The following is a 17,322-nucleotide window of genomic DNA, read 5'->3' on the forward strand; positions in this document are numbered from 1 at the left end:
CTGAAATTGAAGTATTTTGAGAAAAGTGTATTCAGTTCTAATTTCAGTTATGTCGATAAACTTGTTTTGTTTTTGAACAACTTGGAATGGTGTTATTWAYTRACTGTTGCTATGACTCGCTTGCCTGTTACATCTCGTGTTTCCGCTTTAGCGGGGTGTGACAATGGTCTCCATTCAATTATTTTTTTTCTTTTGTTATATATATTTGGAACCTCTACACTATCATGATATAGGTTTTTGGAATTCTTAGAGGATCTACAATTCTTGTACCTAATAAGTCTAACTAAAAGGTACACAATCTCTTTCCCAAAGTATGATGAGCGGACTGTTTAGATAGGGTCAAAGTGTCGTGAAAATAAAAAAGAAACGGGTAGCTAGGCTTAAAGGGGTGATAAAAAAAGAATGCATGAGGAAAGGGTTGACTTTTAAGGTAAAAGGCTTCAAAATAACAACAACGATGACCTTTCTCGTTTCACATCTAGCATTTACTTAATGCAATATCAAAGAGACATGATGAAAGTTCTAAAGTGGCATAACCATAGAAGATGCAATGCACTCAGAAATAAAATAAGATCAAATATAATGTTAAATCAACGCTCAAAAGCTATAGGTGCATATTAGTTTGTAACATTAGCAAGACTCACAAAGGTTATCTCAAATGTGGTAATCATATCCACACAAGAAAACCACACAATCATTTATGCTATTGTTTTCATGGTATCTGAAATAGAAAAACAATGGTCAACTCATGTGAATTACTTAATTATCGCCCAAGAAATTGTTAGAATTTCAAAAAAAAAATATTGGGATAAACATGCATATCCCAACAATGATTCCCTTCCCACACTAAAATCATATGTTGTCCTCAATATATGCATGTTATTGCAAAATCTAAAAGCAATAAAGAACAAAGGGAACAAGAAATCTGACATGATTTGATGACTTTTGCCCAATACATAATCCAAATTGTAGGTGGGTACCTCTGCATATTGGGGGGATAAATCCAACTCCAATTAGGCAAAAATTGGAAACACAACTCAACTCATAAATAACTAACCAGGAAACAAAATGAAGCAATAAGATTGGGTTGCCTCCCACTCAACGCCTTTGTTTAATATTGCTGGCTCCATGCTATCTAAAGCTAGAAGCTATAGTCGGTGGCTCAAGAGCAATTACATCGATGTTAATAGACTAAATACCTTCATAGAATGTTTTAATTGTTACTCGATCACCTTAAAACATTTCCCTGTCTCGGGGCTCTCAAAATCAACCTCTCCATGAGAATAAACTTTAATGACAATAAAAGGACCTACCTATCGTGATCTAAGAGTACCTACAACCCCATTCTATATCCCATATTTTACTACATAATGGAGTAATTCTTCTCTGATCCCACTTCATTTCCCACACGATTTTGGTGTAAATCAATAGTATTACTCAAAATATGAAGTAACACTATTCAACCACTCCATTTTAGAGTGAAACTTTCATTTACACATTTTAGTACCTCAAGTTCCAATATATACATTTATAGTTTATTTAACCGCCCTACTTCTCCATCTTACAAAGAATTGGATTATTATGCATTGTGACTGTCGTCTATGCATGGGTACTCAGGTATTTTCCCTCATATACTTTCTATTTTCACATTAAAAAGAGCGTAGTCATGAATTGGTAGAGATGCGAGACTCAAAATCTCGTTCTAAAGAACGTGGAGGTTCGAGTCCTCTTCAAGGCATAATATTGAGAATGCTCATTGAATGAGCAATTTCAGTACAATGGGAGTTGTATGTTGTGTTCTAGAAGGCTGAATCATTGTAAGTCGATAAAAAGTGAAGTTGCAGCCAATTTTGATAAAAATATATAGAAAAGTGAATAGTGTCTTCGAAACAGTAGCAAACCAAGTCATGAATCCAGAGCCTGGTTCGCGCTCTTCAGTTAGTTTTAGACGATCTTCTACCTCTAAGATAGATCAATTGTATGAAATTTCTTATGTTCCAGATGATTCTAAGATGCCTATAACTAGCATGCCTATAGTTAATCCTTAAAATGTATTGTCTAAACCTACTTCTTCTTTTCCGAAAAGGTCAAAAAATTAATAGGATCTACCTCTAATCAGCAAGTTAGGGAGTATATATGGACTTCCAAATTTGAATCCCAACCAACTCATCAGAACATTTAGTGACATTATCTCTTCCATCTGACCTTCCTAAACATTGTCAAGCTCAAGGATATACACATGCACTTTGGAGCTATCAAACTCGCTCTTGCATTTCATGTAGAAAAGGTCTTGCAATGTTCTCTCCTATATCCTTAGTATACACCAAGTTTATAGAGTAGCAAGATGCTTGTATAGGTATTATCTAAACAACCCAAAATGCATGAACTAATTTTGTCACGTTGTACCTGAACTTCAATATGCCGCTCAATGATCCTTCATTGCACACATCAATTGAAGTCCAGATTCAAATAGGTGGTACTCCCCACATCAACACTCTTTAGGTGACATTCAATTACCAAATGGTATATAGAGTCTGAAATCACTCTTTGGACATCATTGTTCCAGAGCAAGAACATACTAGAGATGTTGTATTCATTGATGCTAACTTAAGTGTGACACCAACATGCACTTACATTCATAGGCAGTTATCTAGAGAATAATTAATCAACCTTCTTCCAGAAAAATAAATAAACAACTATGAACAAATCCATCAAGCTCCCATACAAACCACGTCAAGCCCAGATTTCTTTCGTCATGAGAATGGACTTCTCTTAGTCAAATTTCATCCCAAGAGAGGTCAATTGTATTTCCCACGATCTATATGATTGATAAGGTGAAGCCTCTAACACCAGCCGAAAGGATTGAATACTCGTGGTATGATGTTTGCAATCGTCTAAGACTCTTAGAAGAAGAATACAGTGTCGCTTATGATGAATATGTTCCCAAAAAAGGAAAAAAATGTCATAAAAAAAGGTAGAAATAAATAAATAAATCAGGAGATCCTTCTATATGACTCCTTGGTGAGCCATCATGCAAGTTTGACTACTATGCCTTTTATAAGGAGTTACCCTCTAAGTCGATGTCAACCCTCTAAGTCGGTGTCAAACCTTAAGCCCTGTCATGATTCCTCTTCTAATAATCCCTTTAATCAATCCCAAAAAAAATAATGTTATGTCATAACTTCAATGACTTAATCATCTAAATACCAAGCTAAGTTGCCACCATTAATCCTGTTTGAAAATACTTACCAAAGAACCAAATTGGAAAATTAGAACTCCTACAACTATTAGTTTAATAAGAGTTCCCAATTTCACCAGTAATGAAGTCACTGTAAACTGGTAGAGTGAAAACGATATTGCTAAAAAGAAGTTCTCAAAATCATTTTGGCACAACAAATAAAGTTTACAAAGATACAAGAGACTTTTACCACAAGAGTAGATACAAGGACTTCATAATGAACTTCTATAGATAGCTCGTGCCATTACTTCTTCCCAAACTTCAAATACTCTTACTCAAAAGGAAGCATAAATGAAGTTCCTCGAAACGCAACTTGTTGATCTTGAGAGGCAACTTAAGCAACAAAGGTTATTAACATTAGTTGATGATCTATAGAGATTGTCCTCTACTCCTTTTGTTGGAATATCGTTTGACCCACAACTGCTCCATACATTACCATTTCAACAGTTATCCTGGTTCGTGGAACAAGAAAAAAAAAACAAAGCCTCATGAGTCTGCACAAAGTCCTCTTGATCCCCAGAAAGAAACATGAAGATACTTCAATTGTAGCCTCCTCAAAGGCACCAGACGTTCTCCTAATAGAAAAGGCAGACCATGTTTCCTCATTCTTTCAATCACTAACTCAAAGAGAAACACCCACTCTGTCTACTTTTGTTGTCCCAATCATTACCTCTTCATCTCATACAGAAAGTTACTTTGATCCTATAGAAGCTTTCGAACATTTGCTTATGACAAAACTAGAACCTGTAGTTCTTAATGATCTAGATATTGAGTATTGATAACTTCGTCATCTAATGATTTATGGCTTGTCCTAAAGTAGAAGTTGGKATTCTTGGACTGATATTTTTGTGCAAGTGATGTGTAGGCACACATGATGTCAATTAGATGAAAAAATCTCAATTATACGCCATTTTGACATCTCAAATGAAAAAAAAATAGAGAATCAAATGAAGTAGAAAAGAAAGTTGAGTTCTAGGCTTATGCAACCTTGGTAATGGTAGGGTTGCATGCAAGCCTCACAGGTGGTGGGGTAAGTCGTTTGAATTTTATTAGGAGGAGGAGTTTGGGAGACCCTGACATGTGACCCTAGAAAGTCACGATTGCATTTTGCTATCAGGGTATAAAAAGCTCTTGAACTTTAAATACTAAGGTTATCTCGGGATTTTTGGAGGGTAGGCTTAGACCAGAGGTATTTTCAAGGGTTGAAACTAAAAAGTAAGTTTTTTATTGAATGTGAAGGTGGAATCATTACGTGAATAAGCTCAAGGTAGTTGGTATTATTTATTCAGGGAGTCTTTCATCTCTATTGTATTTTGTTGAGAAACAATGTACTTGGCTGTAGTTTTCGCTTTTTATATGATGTTGTTCTATACCACTAGCATGAGCTAAACATTTTGACGTTGGGAGAAGGATGGATTTTGGATTTTTATTGATGAATATATGATTATTGCATTTTATTAGTTCATTACACCTTGTTGGTTTAATTTGTCTATCTTGTTCTTCTTGTTTTGGCCAAATTACTAACTCCATGGTTGTATTTTGTGATAAATTGGTTGTACAACTAGATAAAATATATTAAAACCTAGGATGAGATATTGGATAGAGATATACCAAGTAAAACCTAGTTATGTGTTATGCAATTCTTACGCTTTATAAGTTGTGTGTTTATGTTTATTAATCTAGAGATTTCAATATACATTCAATGATGCATCTTGAGAAAGAGTAGCATGTAAAGGAATTGTCATATTTGACCTTGTGTGTTGATTTATAAATGTGTGATAATTTATATGTTTGATGGAATCTAATGAAATCAAACCCTCGCATTTTTTAAATCAATTAAGTAATTTCTTTGTGGTGTTTGAATCATTGTTTAAACCATTGTTGGAACCATTGTTTTATACTTACTTCCGTTCTCTAGATAATTATGTTTAATAGTTATAACCCAAATCACTTTATCAACAATCCAGTTAGAAGTTATAGTAACCTTGTGGTACTTAATGTCATAGTTCCTTGGATGGATACTTGTACTTAGTAGGTATTACTTTATTGATATTGTACATTTGTACTAGATTTGGAGGGTTGCATAAAAATTCTATCAATTACGAACCAGAAGATGCTACTTCAAAAACAACATTGCAGAAGAAGATCAAGATTCCAAAAGTTGATGCCAAACAACAGTTCACCTTTGATGACATCCCACCATCAAAATGGCGTGTAGGGATGTTGACATGGTGTTCAACAGAGCTCAAGGCTGTCTTAGAGATTGGTATCTAAGTCTTGAAAATATCAAGAAATCTAGATCCAACTATCCCAGTCTTCTGAAGAATTCATGCATATATTCTAGGGTAAATTTACAGGCACTTATGTTGGATAAACAATCCATGCAATAGAAGAATAATTAAAAATGAAGTGTTGTTCATTCCACAGAAAGAACGTTGAAAAATTATGATCACATGTCAAAAAGATTATAATGCCTTCATGGTGTTGATGACGCAAACCTCAAGCAAGTATTTTAAAACTCTTTCCCATATTCTCTTTCTCAAATTTCACTTAGTGAACTTTACCAGCTGATACGTAATGCACTCATTGAACTTTACAAACAAAAGAAGTTTCTTGGTGAGTTTGAAAAACTAGTAAATGCCTTGGTTCAGCTTGTGATGACAAGTACCTTCAAATAAAGTGTACAGACAATTTGCATGTGATTGTCCTCATACCAAGAAAATCCCATTTCAAGAAGTTCTAAAAATCAAGCACCTACAACTCCTCTGAAAAGAAAAAAGCATTCACTCAACATGACTTGTGAAAGAAAAAATGAAGTTAATAAGGAAGAAATCACAACGAGGACGAACTACTAACAAGTGCTACATTTTCCATAAAAGAGGACATTTTGCAAAATATTGTTAGGACAAGAAGAAGTCTTAGGAGTTCATTCAAAACTCAACCAAATTGAACCGGTTGACATCTCCAATCTTGAATCTCTCTATTCTCTTGATGATGAACTTGATGATCGGGCGTTATGCTCAACCGCTTACTCTAACTCTTCATCAAATGGGGAGTCTGACTGAAGCCTATTTGAGTACCATTATGATATTGAGGTATTTATGGTAAACTCTCTTCCAATGTTTATGACAAGTCCTCCTCCTTTTCCCTATATTCCTCTTCCATATACTTCTCTTCCCCCCATTCAAGCCCCTCTCCTTCATGTTTTACCTTTACAAAAATCAAAGTCTGTACCTTTAGCCAAAGTTCATCTCCTCACTTTCATATATGCCAAACCCATCCCAATCATTGCTTTCTTGATACAAGATCTTCAGTTTTAATACTAAATCTTGATATCCTTCCTTGCAACTATTGGAGGCCATACCACCAATATTTCTTAATAGCTAGTGGAGATACTTTTGTCATTGACAAGATTAGTGTCCTGGTGTACATTCAACTTTTCCCTAATTGTGTTATAAGACACAGGGTGTTGGGATCAAGCTTGTATGACAAAGATCTTCTCATTAGGTTTGGTATCCTTTATCCGCTACCAGATTTGAGGTATGTAGAATAAGGCCTTCCTTACAAAAGTTTCTTAATTTCAAGGATTTCTAATTCCACAGCTCTTACTATAGAAGTCGTCAAGAAACAAATCATTTTTAAACTTCATATGCTTCTAGCTGTACAGAGTTACTTACCAAAAATAACCACATTGTGGTTAAACCCTTTGTTTTTGTTACTCTCCCATTTATAAAAAATGAAGACGTTAACCCAACAAAAGCAAGCCATCCTAGAATGAACCCTAATCCTTAGCAACTTGCAATTCACCAATGTTTAGAACTTGTTGTTCAAGGTATTATAGATCCTACTACATTTCCATGAGAGTGTGAAGCATTTTATATCAACAAAAGAAGTGAGCAAGTTAGTAATAGACTGAGGTTGGTCATAAATTACCAACCCCTTAATCATTTCTTGGCCGATGATAAAATTTTCTCTTCCTTAGAAGAAGGCATTGTTCCACTCTTTAGCAGATGCAAGAAATTTCTCCCGAGATGATAAGTCTCACATAGACTTGCTCTCAAAATTTCATTCCATAGTCACAGACACAGAACTATGTTATATGAAAAGAAAATGGAGATTGGTGTCACCTCTATTGATTTTCTTGGAATGAGAATTTCTGATGGAAAGTGTCAGCCACAGCTCACGTCGCTCAAAAATTGCCCAAGTTTCTCGATGTTTTGATGTCACAAAAGGATATTCAACAGTTCTTTATGTTGGTCAATTATATGGATGATTTTTTTTTTACCAAAACTGTCAAATCATATTTTTGATCCTCTCTCTCAGTGATTGATGATGATCCCTTTTATCTATCGAAGTGTATTATCTCTATATTTAGTTTCAGCGATCATCACTGAGTCTGTCCAGTAATCGCTGAACACGTATTGTAATTCATTCAGAGACCGGTATCCTTCAAGAAGACAAAACTCACACCATAGATCCTTCAACGATGTCGAAGACAAAAGCTAAAGATTAAAGACTAGAAAGTTCGTGATCTGAAGCGGTTTTCAGTGATAACAAGCTCGTCTACATAAGTGTGAAATCTGTGCAAGATTCATTGAACACTGATGAGACCTTCAGCGTCATTGCAGACTTCAGTAATCAAATGAATCTTGTCAAGCAAGATAGTTTTTGTCTTGTCCTTCTGCACACAAAGGACAAACCCACACCTTTCAATGTAAACCATTGTACAGTCATTCCATTGTCTCCAAACGTGTTTACCTACTTTATGAAAGAAGACTGTTCATACACGACCAAAAGGTCTATATACTGCAACAAAGGACAAGCTTTCCTCTAAAATCTTGCCACGTGCTTTGTACCTTCTGAATTGCATTTAATACAATGGGTATAAATAGTTGAGTAGTTTTCTTCTCAGTTATCATCTTCCTCCTCTAATCTTACCCAAGAAGATACTTCTCTCTCTACTCTCTGTCTAAGAGAAAGACCCACTTTAACAAGTGAAGAGCACATTACTTCTTGCTGATCCCCTCTCTCATTGATTTGATGATAATCCATTTTTCCTATCGAAGTATTATGTTTCTGTCTATTCAGTTTCAATGATCATCACTGAAACGTGTATTGTAATCCTACAGCGACAACTATACTTTATAAAGACAAAACTCACACCCAAGAACCTTCAGCGAATGTCAAAGACTGAAACTGAAGATTAGTGACTAGAGTAATCTGAAGCGGTATTTAGTGATTACAACCTGGTCAATATATGTGTGAAGAATGCACAAGACTCAGTCAATGCTGAAGAGACCTCCAGCCTTATTCCAGCATTCAACGATTAAATAAAGCTTGCCAGGCACGATTGTTTTTGTCTTGTCCTTCCACACACAAGGACAAACCAATACCATCTCAAGAGTATCGTACTGCACAGAGCCGATTAGTCAACTCTAGTGCCCACCAAGAAGATGAATAATCTTAAGAGTAAAGGCCAAGGTCGTGTCGTTAAAGAGCATGACTAGGCTGATTCTTATGATGAATCATTCTTTGACGAGGAAGACATGACCTACCTCCATCTCATGGCCAAGGATGTCAAAGATGAACCATCTGAGACATCATCTTTTAGTGATCCTTCGTCATTAACCTTTGGTCAGGTATGTACCCTGAATTACCTTCTTCTTTTTCTGATAGCCTATCTACACTAGATACGTTGATGCTTAACCTTTACAATGCCCTGAATGAAAAATCTAAAGCTAAAAAGCTTAATCTTGATCTTCAAGAACAATTAGAGAGATGTCATTCAAAGATCAAAAAGTTGACCAAGATTAAGGAAAATCTTAAGGTTCGGGTCATTGTAAACCAGACCATTAGCATCGAACACGAGCAGGCTATCGCTAAGCATGAACAAGTAATTGTTGACCCAAGGCTGAGAAGGCTACCATTGAAGGATGGTGAAAAGCCTCTATCAAGGCCTCTGAGATCATCATTTCTCATATCCCTACCAAGATAAAGAGTGGTCTAGGATTCTCCTATGATCAGGAAGAATGTGTCACTGACAAGTCCATGCTGAAGTTTGATACTTTTGTTTCTTCTATTCTTGACACCTCTTCCTCTCAGTGCTCTTCCACTGAGACTCCTCTTGAAGGAACTCCTCTGAGTTTAGGATGCAAAGACGAAGGTAAATTCATTGTCAGCACCCCTCTTCCCAAGAAAGCTAACAAGTCAAATAGACCCAAATCTATTCCTTCAACTTGTAAACCTTCTTCTTTAGGGAACAAGGTATTTGAGCCCTCTCAGAGATCTAAGCCAAAGTTGAAAGTGAATATTTCACCCAAGATATCAAAATCCTCAGTTGTTCCTCCAGAACAAATGCGAAAGGTATCCTTGGAGCTTGTCTCTTTCTCTTCTCTCCGACTCGTCTAGACCTAAAGCTTCTTTTAGCTTCAGGAAGTGTCATCACTGTGGTGAAACTTCTCATATCGCCAGTAAGTATCTTTCAGCTACCAAATTTGGCTCGCCATCCAAGGTAAATAAAGTAGCTAAGGCTGAAAATCAGCCAAAGCAAAATTAGCCACCAAAGTTGTGAAAACAACTAAGGTGAAGAAGTCCACTGAAGCCTCTTCGTCATGCTCAGTGAAGACACCTCCTGACTCTGAGCCTTCAGTATCAGTGGATGTCGCCTCTAACTCCATTGGACCCACTGAGAAATGGGTACTAAAGCAATACTAATCTGTTTTTATTTTACAGGAAGTGAAAGGCATCTGGTATCTTCATAGTGAATGTTCAAAACTCATGACCTGAGGAAAAACCCTGCTCTTATATTACAAAGAGGAAAGAGGCCCTTTCGTGACCTATGGAGGAAACAGAAAAGGATATACCAAGGGCTTCAGTATATTAACCAATGGTGCAACCACCTTCAAACGTGTTGCCTATGTTGAAGGACTGAAGCACAATCTTCTTAGCATCAGTCAACTGTGTGATAAAGATTTCATAATGAAATTTCTTAAGAACTTATGTTATGTATATGAAAAATATGACAACCTTGCTCTGACAGGTTCTCGTTTAGAGAACATGTACGCCATCAACATGGAGTCTCCCTTCACTGAGAATAGATGTTTTCTCTCCAAAGCCTCTTAAGATATCAACTAGTTATGGCATAAACGACTTTCTCATCTTAACTTCAAGATGTTGAACGAGCTGTCTTGAAAGAATCTTGTCACTGGCCTTCCTTAGCACTCTTTTGCAAATGAATCTCTTTGCTCAGCTAGCGAAAAGGGAAAGTAGAAAATGGCTAGCTTTAAATTGAAGCAAGTCTCTTCAGTGACTTCTCCGCTTCAAATATTGCACATAGATTTGTTTGGTCCTATCAACGTGCAATCAATAGCTGGAAAGAAATATATGCTCATTATCATTGACGAGTTTTCCAGGTACACTTAGGTTTTCTTTCTCAGATCCAAGAGTGATGCACCTAAAGAAATCATCTCGTTCATCAAGCACATAGAAGTACTAAACAACGTCAAAGTCTAATCTATCAGAAGTGATCATGGAACTTAATTCACAAATAGTATCATTCATGACTTTCTTGTGATCAAGGGAATCCCACACAATTTCTCAGCTATGAGAACTCCATAATAGAACGGGGTCGCTGAAAGAAAAAATCAAATGCTCATCGAAGCCGCTCAATCAATGCTCAGCAAATCTAGTTTCCCTACTTCGTTCTGGGCTGAAGCTGTCAGCATTGCTTATTTTACTCAGAACCAATCACTAATCATCAAGAGATTCAAGAATATAGCTTATGAACTCTTCCATAGCAGAAAGCATTCTCTCAGCTTTCTTCATATCTTTGGTTGTACATTTTATATTTTAAACAACAGAGACCAACTTGGAAAGTTCAATCTCAAAGCTGATGAAGTGATCTTTCTTGGATATTCTTCAGTGTCCAAAGCCTTCAGAGTATTCAACAAAAAATGACAAACGATAGAGGAATCTATTCATGTTACCTTTGATGAATCTTAATCAGCTAAATCTAAACCCATCTTTGAAAATGAAGAAGAGTTGGACAACTGGATGATACCTCATTATGGAGAACCTAAAGCTTCCTTCAGCAATCAATCGAACGCTAACCTCCCTAAAGCTGACGATGATCTATTTATCATTTCAGATGTAACTATTAACGAAGTTAAATCCTTTTCGGGGATTGTTGTCGTTCCCATTTGTCACTTGCCTCATTCTAATTCAATTATTGACCCTTCAGTCGTTGAATATCTTTCAGTCACTGAACCTCTATCAGTGAATGAATCGCTTTCTGATGCTCCTTTGGCAATCCAACCTGTTGCTAAAGACTCTCTTGCTGAAGCCTCGTCTTCTTTTCCTGAGCCCCCAATCTCAGAAGGTTATCTTCAACCAGTTCAACGATGGACGAAAGACCATCCTATCCATCAGATTCTCGGTGATCAAGTGCATGTATTCATACATGTCACATTCTAGGTAATATCTATCTCTTTGTCAACTTTCTTTCTCTAGTTGAGCCTAAGAAAATCAATGAGGCTATCACTGACCTAAGATGGGTCACTGCTAAGGAAGAACTCATTGAGTTTGATGGGAACAACATCTGGTACCTTTTTCTGTGTCCATCTAACAAAACTATGATAGGCACCAAATGGGTTTATCGCAATAAGTTAGATGTACAAGGAATCATAACCCGCAACAAGTCTCGTCTTGTTTCTTAGGGATACATGAAAGAAGAAGGAATCGATTATGGTAAAACCTTCGCACCAGTGGCTAGACTCAAAGCTATTTGACTTTTCCTAGCCTATGCTGCCTATAGAAACTTTAAAGTCTATCAAATAGATGTAAAGAGCGCTTTTTTGTATGGAAAACTTCAGAAGGAAGTTTACATTGAACAACCTCTAGGGTTTCTTAACCCAAAATATCCTAATCATGTCTATCGATAGGATAAAGCTTTTTATGCGTTAAAACATCCCCCGGTGCCTGGTATGACACCTTTCTTTATTTCTCATCTCTGAGAAATTTTTCTATGTAAAGATTGACCAGACCCTATTTCTAAGTAAAGTCAAGGGTCATATCATTCTAGTCCAAATTTATACCATTGATATTATATTTGGTTTCACTAATCCCTCTTTGTGTTTTCGATTCACTGAACGCATGAAGAAAGAATATCAGGTGAGCATGATGGGAGAACTGACTTACTTTCTAGGTATTCAGATCAAACAATCTGATAAAGGTTTCTTTATCAATAAGAGTAAGTATGTCAGGGATACGCTGATGAAATTCGACTTAACAACAGTTCATCTATGAAGACTCCAATGGCTCCTTCTCTCTCACTAAACAAGGATCCAAGTGGAAACCCTATAAATGTTACTGCTTATAGAGGAAAAATGTCTCCTTGTTGTATCTTTTACAGCTAGCCAACCTAATATTATGTACTCTACTTGTCTTTGTGCAAGATATCAGTCTGAACCTAAGGAATCCCATCTGATTGCTGCAAAACGCATATTCAGATATCTTAAGGGAACTCCTAATCTAGGCCTTTGGTATCCCAAAGACTCAGGTTTCAACCTAAATGGTTATGCGGATAGTGATTTTGCAGGTTGCAAGATTGATAAGAAAAGCAACATTGGACGTTGTAGGCTTCTAGGTGGAAAGTTGGTGAGCTGGACAAGTAAGAAGCAAAACTCAGTGTCCACATCAACTACTGAGGCTAAGTAGTTGCCGCTGGAAGCTACTGTGCCCAAATCCTTTGGATGAGAAACCAGCTAAGTGATTATGATCTTCAGCTCTCAAAGATCCCTATCTACTGTGATAGCACCAGTACCATTGTAATTGCAAACAACCCTGTTCTTCACTCCAAGACCAAACATATTGAGATAATATATCATTTTATCAGAGATCATGTTATGAATGGTAATATGAACTTCACTTCATACCAACTGAGTACCAACTCGTTGACCTTTTTACAGAGCCTCTTGATGAGACAAAATTTAATATATTAATTAGCGAACTTGGAATGCTAAACGTTGAGGATTAATTCCTTCAACTGTAAGCAATACTCAGTGATACATAAGTGAAATGATTCAGTGTTCTTATTCTATCACTGAATTCTTGAGTAAATGTATCTTTCTCTCTATGGTATGTGTACTTATATTTTTTTCTAAAATCTTAAAACCTTCACCGAATCTTTTCTTATTCAGTGATCAAAATGTTTTAAAAGAGATATTTCAGTGTTTCCTTCTATCACTAAACTCTTGAGTAAGTATATCTCTAGGGTATATCTACTTGTCTTTTCTTAAGACAAAACTATCGCTGAATCTTTCCTTATTCAATGATTAAAATGTTTTAAAGGTGAAATGATTCAGTGTTTCTTTTCTAGCACTGAACCCTTCAGTAAATGTATCTTACTTTTAAGACATGTTTTTCTTTTCTAAACTTAAAATTATCAGTGAAATTGCTTATTCAGTGATCTTTTGTTTTAAAAGAATCTTAAAACTACCACTAAACTCTTTCCTTATTTAGTGATCTTTAAAAGGAAAATGATAATGAACGGTCATATTTTTATGACGTCATTAAAAGTTTTTAATATAATGGACTCTCTTTGTGCGCACGTCCTTATGACATACGCAGTCCATTACTCTTCCACCCAATCACAGGATAATGACGTGTATTCATCATTGCACATCTTTTCGAAGTGTCGTTTTCCTCTCTTTTCTTTCTCTCTTATCTCACATATAAATATAAGACTTACCCTCTCATATTTTTCTTTACGCTTATACAACTCTCTACAAAACATTGTCTCTCAAGAATTTGTGCAAACAAGAACTCAAGAAAACTTACCTTCGAACCAGTTTCCTTTCTTCTTCTGTATTGATCCTTCTATATCAATATGTATTTTTAAATACGAAAGTTTTCTGTGTTTGTATTCACCCTTCCCTTCTACAAACTGTTCCTCTAAAACTCTTGTAGACCCGGCTGGGACTAACACTATCTCTGTATTTGTGGACGGAAGTAGTGTCTACTGGCTGTTTCACATAGAATATAATCATCGTCAAGCGTTTTAGTAAAAATGCTTATGAGTTAATAAATAAAAGAAAGCCTAATGTAATTTTTTTTTCATGTTTTTGGATGCAAATGCTTCGTGCTTAACGATTGAGACAATCTCGGAAAGTTCGATAAGAAGGCAAAAAAAAGGCTATTTTATTGGCTATTCGTTAAAGTCTAAAGTCTTCCGAGTCTACATCAAGTCATTCAAGATTGTCATAGAAAGTATCAATGTCACATTTGATGAATCTTTGACTTCTGAACAAATCAGTTCAGGACTCAAGCTACAACAGTTAGCTTCTACACAAAGAAGTATACAACCTGTACCAGACAGGATAAATAATTCTGATTCTTCTACTGTAAAATCAAATTTAGATTATTTTTTCAAAGACGCATTTGATCTCACTTGGGATATTCTTTTGGAATACGAGATATCTGATCTACCCAAGTTGAATGAACCAGTGGTCCCAATTCCACAAGTTACTCAACTTTCTGGACCATCTAAAGCTGGTTGTTCAACATCAAATGCTGTTCAACCTGAATCTTATGAAGTTACTGAATCAGAAAATGTTCAAGCTGAGGCACAGACTCAACCAAAGATTGTTCAATCCGATATTGATCAATCTGAGTCTTCTCAACCTGCCAATGAAGCTGAACATTCTGAGGTTCAAGCTGAAGCTGAATCAGAAGTTTAAATTGAAGTTGAAAGTGAAATTCAAGCTGTAACTGATGAATATGATGATCAGAACAATCTAACTGATGTTCAACCCCTTCCTTGTACTCACAAGTGGACAAAAGATCATCCTCTAGTCAAATAATCGGTAATCTAATATAAATAATCAAATAATGGGTAGTATATTTTTGTGAACTTTCTTAGTGCAATAGAGCCAAAGAAGCCATCTGAAGCATTGCAAGATCCAGATTGGATCAATGCAATGCAAGATGAACTTCGAGAATTTGAAAGAAACCAAGTTTGGAGACTCGTACCAAATCCGAAAGACAAATCAATAATTGGTACAAAATGGGTAAACAAAAAGGACGAGATGGGAATTGTAGTGAGAAACAAAGCCAGATTGGTTTCTAAAGGTTACATTCAACAAGAAGGTATTTATTATGATGAGACCTTTGCTCCATTCGCATGCATTGAAGCTATCAGAATATTTCTAGCGTACAATGCTCACAAAAATTTCAAGGTTTACCAAATATATGTCAAATCGGCATTTTCGAACGGTATTCTTCACGATGAAGTCTACGTGAGTCAGCCTGAAGGCTTTGTTGATCCACATAAACCTGATCCTGTCTATGTTCTAGACAAAGCTTTATATGGTTTGAAACAAGCTCCTAGGACATGGTATGATACTCTAACTCAATTCCTACTAAAGTATGGTTTCAAGAAAGGTACGATAGATACAACATTATTTCTTAAAAATCAAGGTAAGCATATGATCTTGACTCAAATATACGTTGACGATATTATTTTTGGTTCTACGAATCCAAAGTTTTTCAAGAATTTTCAGACATCATGAAATCTAAGTTTCAAATGAGTATGATGAGAGAGTTAAATTTATTTCTTGGTCTTCAAGTAAAACAACTTCCCAATGGTATATTCATTAATCAGCCCAAATACATTAAAGATATTTTGAAAAGATTTAATATGTCTGATTGTTCTTCTATAACGACTCCATGGCTACTGGTACTTTATTGGATGCATATTTGTAACACCCCAAACACCACATTTGCATATAACACATATTTCATTACATGGAAATATAGATTACATCCCAAGGTCCCACTAGTACAAGGATTCCTATATGTACAAAATCTACATATGAAAAATTCCGAAACAAATCCTGTACTAACACATGTAATACAACATGTATCTTCAAAATAAGCACTCTTAATCAGATCTCCAAAAGCAGATAACAGGTTAAGAAAATAATCACATTTTCTCTTTCCCTTTAATATCCTTGGACCCTGCCATTCCTGCATTGCATAATTTTAAGACAAAAAATGAGGGTTAGACAAGAAGGGTCTAGGGAGAAAATCCCATCTTTGCAAATGCAGGGTGATAAACACCAAAATATAATAAAGTAACTTTGCTTAGAAATATTTATAATATAATCCAATGATGCAGTTCTCAATGATATGTATAAAAGAATAAACTCATGAACCCCAGTTCTACTACTAAAATACATCTGCTTAAAGATTCAACATTCTCAATATGAAATAATATTGTAACCAAAGATTCCTTGAATCATCAGACTAAAAAGACCAGAATTTCTCTGAAAAGATTTATGGCAATACTTGCCTTTTTATGATAAACCATTTTCCCCTTCTCAATAACGTCTAAATTATTAATTTTAACAGGAATAATATCTCTAATTTATCAGGTCACAAAGAAATGATGACTCAAAGCTATTGAATCCAATTAGTAATTATAATAAGAGTTATAATAATATCCACATATGACAATGACGCTACACATCTCCTTGATATGCCACCCTTATTCCTCCACCAAAACAGGGCTACCTATCAGAACAGACAAAATTCACCACGTCTGAAAGTACCCATTCCCAGTTCCAAGCCAGAACAGACAATAGTCACCACGTCTGGGGGAACTACCTCTTAAAACTAGTTTCATACCAAAACAGACTTACGTCACCACGCTTGGTAGAAACAGTTTATAAAAATCCAATTCCATACCAAAACAGACTTACGTCACCACGCTTGGTAGGAAGGTTTCCCAAAATATAGTTTCATACTAAAACAGACTTTCGTCACCACGCTTGGTAGGAAGGTTTCCCAAAATATAGTTTCATACCAAAACTGACTTATGTCACCACGCTTGGTAGAAACATTTTCCCAAATCCAGTTCCATACCAAAATAGATTTATGTCACCACGCTTGGTAGGAACATATCTTTTTATTTAAAAAGATATAAAATATCCTTTTTTATAAATCCATAAATAAACCCAAATAATAGACATTTCTAAATTATATAAATGTCTAAAATATTTAATATTTGAAAAATTATCAAATATAAA

Source organism: Cynara cardunculus (assembly GCF_001531365.2).
Source record: "Cynara cardunculus var. scolymus isolate 2C chromosome LG 16, CcrdV1, whole genome shotgun sequence".
Lineage (NCBI taxonomy): Eukaryota > Viridiplantae > Streptophyta > Magnoliopsida > Asterales > Asteraceae > Cynara > Cynara cardunculus.